Genomic DNA, 6,000 nt, shown 5'->3' with positions numbered 1-6,000 from the left:
AATAATCCATGTGACAGTTATTATAAAGGGTTAATATCTTTTATATGTAAAATGAATATACACATGTCTAAGTAAAACAGTAGAATTCCCCCAAAGATAAATGGACATGAACAGACAACTCCAAAAGAGGAAAAACAAAATCAGAACAAATAGTTAGCATCACTGGTAACCAAGAAAGACAAAACAGGATACCATGTTTCACCTAGTAAGATTTCAAAACTTAAAAAAAAAAAGATAAAACTCACAGCTGGCAAGAGTGATGGCAAATGGGAGTTTCCTGGTGGCTCAGCAGGTTAAGGATCGGGCACTGTAACTGCTGTGGCTCTGGTCCCTGTGGCATGGGTTGAGTCCCTGGCCCGGAAACTTCCACAGGCCCCAGGCAAAGCCCCCCCCCCCAAAAAAAGGAGTGCTGGCAAATAGACACTCATTCATGGTTGATGAGAGTGTATATTTCCAAAAGCAGCTTCTAAGGACTCCAGAGTATTAAAATTTCTTATGTGCTTTAACACAGAAATTCAGTTTCTGGGTACTTAACTGAAACAAACTCAATTTAGAAACCTGAGCACAAAAATGTGTACCACAGTTTATTTATTTTGTCTTTTTAGAGCCGCACCCTAGGCATATGGAGGTTCCCAGGCTCGGGGTCAAATCGGAGCTGCAGTTACTGGCCTTGGCCACAGCCACAGCAATACCAGATCCGAGCTGAGCTGTGACCTACACCACAGCTGACAGCAACTTCAAATCCTTAACCCACCGAGCAAGGCCAGGGATCAAACCTGCATCTTCATGGATACTAGTCGGGTTCTTTACTGCTGAGCCACAACGGGAACACCCACATCCATGGTTTTTAAATGTACAAAAAGAGCCTGGAAGGAGATAGACCAAATGCAAACAGGAGCTATATTAGTAGACTAGGTAGGGTTTTGTTTATCCAGTTTTCGGTTATTTGTCTAAATTTTCTAGGAAAAAAGTACTGGTTGTTGGTATTTTCTTAAGTATGTCCTAACTGTTACCTGCAGCTTCTCTTTCCATTCCCTTTGTCCCATCCTGTGCTTTCTGGCTGGGGCTCCCCGCACCCCCACCCCATTCAGATCCATTCCCTCTTCCAAGAGCCGGACTTCGATCTGGCCATTCTCTGCCTTAAAATCCGTCACTGGCTCCCCAGGTCCCTTTAATCTGCACCCACAGCACTGGCCTCAACCCACCCTGAACTGTGCACCCTGGACTGTGCCCTGGATCTCTTGACCTGCCCCACCACACTTCAAGTCTGCCAACATTGGTACCTCCCCTGGGGTTTCTCGGTCGGAGCAGAAACTACCGGTAAGGTAGTGAGGGAAGCGAGTTTTCTCCCTACTGGGAAGACAAACGGAGGATTTTTGCGGTGGGAGCAAAAGCCCTGCTGAAATCGTCCCGAAGCCAGTTTGTGAGTCTGGCACTGAACCCACGTGTTGTGAGCCCATATCAAGGCAAGGTCGGTGCCCATCCCATCCCGGCGTCCAATCGCCCGGCACCCTGCCCGGGACACGCTGGGATCTCCGTCCATGCGTCCCGCCTGAGGATCCCTGAGACTCCCCTCCCCCCATCTTTGTCCCCAATAAAACCCCCACTCCTCCAAGCCTGGGCCCCTGACCCCCCACTTCGGCCGCACTCTCACCCCCCGACCCGCGCGCTGGTTTTTCCCGGTAGAGATTTGGAGTAACGAGATCCCGAAGAGGGAGCGCGTGAAGCGGGGTGGGGTGGCTACGGCGCGTGCCTTGGCTGGGCTGGGGATGGCCAGAGCTGAGGGGTGTAAGCCGGGGCACAAGACCCCCAGGCCCACCACCCGGGGTGAGTTCCCACCAACCCCTCACGCGGATCGCTTTACTTGGTTGGAGGACGTCGGCCCTGCCTGCAGGCGGGCAGGACACGCCAGGGAGTCACCAGACTCTCACACCGCGTGGCCGGGCCGGCGTCGCCCTCTCGTGGCAATGGTGTGTAATTACAGTCTGCGGGCGCGCAGGGACATCGCGACGCTTAATTTGGGCTGTGGACTTACTGCCTGAGTTCTGGAAGGCTGACTATTCATCCTTAGGACAGTTCCCGGAGCCCTGATACCCTGCGATTCCCTACCTACACTTGAAGCTCACCTTTGGACATGCGCATATTGGGATGAACGGCATGAAATTTCCATTAGTTGACCTTTGTAATATAAAGGACACACAAACTGACAAAAGACACATACAAACTCTACCCCACACCTCACTCTCACACATCCCAACACACACACACACACACTCTCTCTCTCTCTCTCCTCTCCTTGAAGAACACAGAGCTTTCAGCAGAAGTACCATCTAGTGACTGCACTCCCTTAGCGCTGGGTCCCGCCGAGCGCCCTACCCTGGCCCAGCCACAAGCTCACAACCGCCCTCAGTCTCGCTTCCTCAGCCCCAGCCTCTGCCCCTCTCCACCTTTTCAAACTCACTAGGGATATCCCCTTATGGAAAGCCACCTCTCCTGATCTCTAGGGACCAAGCCACACCTCTGCTCCCCTAATTTTCAGACTTTTATGCCCATAGAATCCCCTGGGGATCTTGTTAAAATGCAGATTTTTCACCCTGTGGGCCTAAGGTGAGCCCCAGATTCAGTATTTCGAACCATCGCCCCGTGATGCCAGGGACCACACTTTGAGAAACAGGACCCTGCTTCTTTCTCCAGGCTCAGCCTCCCCAGGACTGCCACTCTGTGGTCGCATCCCCAGCCCTCTGCCGCCCAGCTTCCCCACCCTTCGTCTTCACCATCCCGCTGAAACTGGGAAGTCACTGATGAGTGAAGGCAGTCACCTTTTCTCAGGTTTTGGGACATCCACACTGTGGGCTGTCCCTTCCTTCTTGAAACATCTGCACCTGTGGATTCTGGGTGACTCCTGATAGGCCTTCTGCTCTGAGCCCCTTCCAACCTCTCCCCAACCTCTCCCCTTTCCTTTTTTTTTTTGTCTTTTTAGAGCCAAACCCACAGCATATGGGCACATGGAGGTTCCCAGGCTAGGGGTTGAATGGGAGCTACAGCTGCTGGCCTACACCACAGCCACAGCAACGCTGGATCCTAGCCGCATCGGTGACCTACACCACAGTTCACAGCAAAGCCGGATCTTTAACCCACTGAGCGAGGCTAGGGATCGAACCTGTGTCCTCATGGATACTAGTCAGATAGCTTTCCCCTGAGCCGTGACGGGAACTCCCCAACCACTCCCATTTCTACAGCCCTGCCCGAAGCTCATGCCCAGGCTCAGAGGCCTCACCATCCCCCTCTCCATGCCTCTCCAGCCCTGGCCACTCTCCTGAGCTCCAGGCCCCTTTGCCAGCTCTCTGCCAGTTTTCTGCTAGGAAGCCCCCCCTGTACCCTGAAAGCACCTTACCTCCACTTGTCTAAAACCAGTCTTCTAGCATCTCTGTAATAATGGTAACATCTAATTTCATGGCATTACATGAGAGTTCATTATTAATACATATCATATGCTTGGAACAGGACCTGAGGGAGAGTTTGCTGTATTACAGTAGCCCTTCCGAAATACCATCCATACCTAGAGCTAATAAACCGAAGGGAAGTCCTTCCTGTCACTGGGTTATGGACAAGGTCTTCTTTTTCTCTCCCTCTGTCTCCTTCTATCGTTTTAAGAAGGTCTCCATCAGATGCTGGCATGTCACTGGGTTATGGACAAGGTCTTCTTTTTCTCTCCCTCTGTCTCCTTCTATCGTTTTAAGAAGGTCTCCATCAGATGCTGGCATGTCTTTCATCATCTTTTTTCCATTGCTGTCTATTCCAGAGAGGCAGGGAGTAGGGAGCCCCCTGCTGAACAAGGGGTGCGCGGTATACTTGGAACTGAAAATCTTTTTTTTTTTTTTTGGTCTTTTTAGGGCTGCATTTGCGGCATCTGGAGGTTCCCAGGCTAGGGGTCCAATCGGAGCTGTAGCCCTGGGCCTACGCCACAGCCACAGCACTGCAAGACCCAAGTGTCGTCTGCGACCTACCCCACAGCTCACGGCAACGCCAGATCCTTAACCCACTGAGCAAGACCAGGGATCAAACCTGCGTCCTCATGGATGCTGGTCAGATTCGTTTCCACTGAGCCACGATGGAACCGAAACTCCAGGAACTGAAAATCTTAGATCCTAAATCTGTGGGTTTCACATTAACACACAATCACAACACACTTAAGAAAATAATACAGCAAATATCCTTTGTGCTCAAATTTCCCTGATTGTCTGATTTTTATGGTTTCTTGAATCAGAATCCAAATAAGGATTAAAAGAGATTTAAAAACACATCAGATTTAAAAACAAATCTGACTAGTATCTGTGAGGTTGCAGGTTCGATCCCTGGCCTCACTCAGTGGGTTAAGGATTCGGCATTGCCGGGAGCCATGGTGTAGGTCGCAGACGCAGCTCAGATCTGGCATTGCTATGGCTGTGGCGTAGGCCAGCAGCTGTAGCTCCTATTCGACCCCTAGCCTGGAAACTTCCATATGTCACAAGTGCGGCCCTAAAAAAAAAAAATCTTTTGATCTATATCTTCTCCCTCACTCTTTTCCTTGCAATTTATTTGTTGAAGCCACCAGGTTGATTGTCCTATAAAATCTGTCAGAGTGTGAATTTTGCCAACTGCCTGCCCACAGAGAATTTTATATTTTCACCACAATGCAGTAAGGTGTATTCTCTTCCCCCCCCATTTTACAGGTGAGAACACTGAGGCCCAGAGACATTGAATGCCTTGCTCAAACCTCTGCCGCCTAGGAAGTGGCAGAGGCCAGGCCTCCTGGCTTCCAGTCCGGGAAAAAATGGGACTGCGGCCTCCAAGCACCTAGTTCAGGACGAGGCTAAATACTCGTACTGAGTACTCTGTGCTCCCCGAAGGTGGAGAGGGCGGCCTTGGGGCTGCCTGGGGGATCCGAGAGCCAACCCCACTAACACAGGTTCCACAGACCCCGAAAACCATGAAGCCAGACTTCGCCTTCCACAGGCTCTGCTTCTCTCTCCATGTCCTCTCGTCCTTAATTCATCCAATAAGTAGTTACGGGACCCCTCCTGCCACAGGCCAGACCTCACCACTGCGTGTGAATGAGTATGGCTGGGCGCTTCTCTACGTGGGTAGACGGGCACGGTCCCGGGGAGACGTGGGTTCTGCTTCTAACTCTGTCCGTCGTGTGTGTGTGTGTGTGTGTGTGTGTGTGTGTGTGTGTGTGTATGTGTGTGTACAATCTGCGTGCATTTGTATCTCCAGATCTAAATGTCCCTGTCATTGTCCATGCCCACAGCCAAGTGTATATTCGTGCGTTGTTCTCAGTACCCCTCCATGTGTGTGTGCGTGTGTTCTTATATATGACACAGTCACAGTCACCGTCCACAAAGGCACACAATTCTGTATGCAGGAGTTCCCTTCATGGCTCAGTGGAAACGAATCTGATTAGAATCCATCAGAGTTCCTGTCGTGGCGCAGTGGTTAACGAATCCGACTAGGAACCATGAGGTTGCGGGTTCGGTCCCTGCCCTTGCTTAGTGGGTTAACGATCCGGCGTTGCCGTGAGCTGTGGTGTAGGTTGCAGACGCGGCTCGGATCCTGCGTTGCTATGGCTGTGGTGTAGGCCGGCAGCTGTCACTCCAATTGGACCCCTAGCCTGGGAACCTCCATATGCCGCGGGAGCGGACCTAAAAAAGGCAAAAAAAAAAAAAAAAAAAGACTAGCATCCATGAGGACACAGGTTCGATCCCTGGCCTCGCTCTCGTGTTGCTGTGCACTGTGGTGGAGGCAGCAGACACGGTTTGGATCTGGCGATGCTGTGACTGTGGCATAGGCCAGCGGCTATAGCTCCAATTCGACCCCTAGCCTGGGAACCTCCATATGCTGTGGACGTGACCCTAAAAAGACAAAAAAAAATTCTGTATACAAATATGTGTCTGAGTGAACTGCATCTCTCTGTACACCTGCGTGTCCACACACGTGTCTCTCTCTCTCTGTGTACGTGTG

Source organism: Sus scrofa, chromosome 12 (genome assembly GCF_054392235.1).
Source record: "Sus scrofa isolate SSC_HxYL_T2T_F1_AM1 chromosome 12, Sscrofa_HxYL_maternal_Yorkshire_Landrace_v2.0, whole genome shotgun sequence".
Taxonomy (NCBI): domain Eukaryota; kingdom Metazoa; phylum Chordata; class Mammalia; order Artiodactyla; family Suidae; genus Sus; species Sus scrofa.
Note: the sequence above shows the minus strand (reverse complement) of the source record.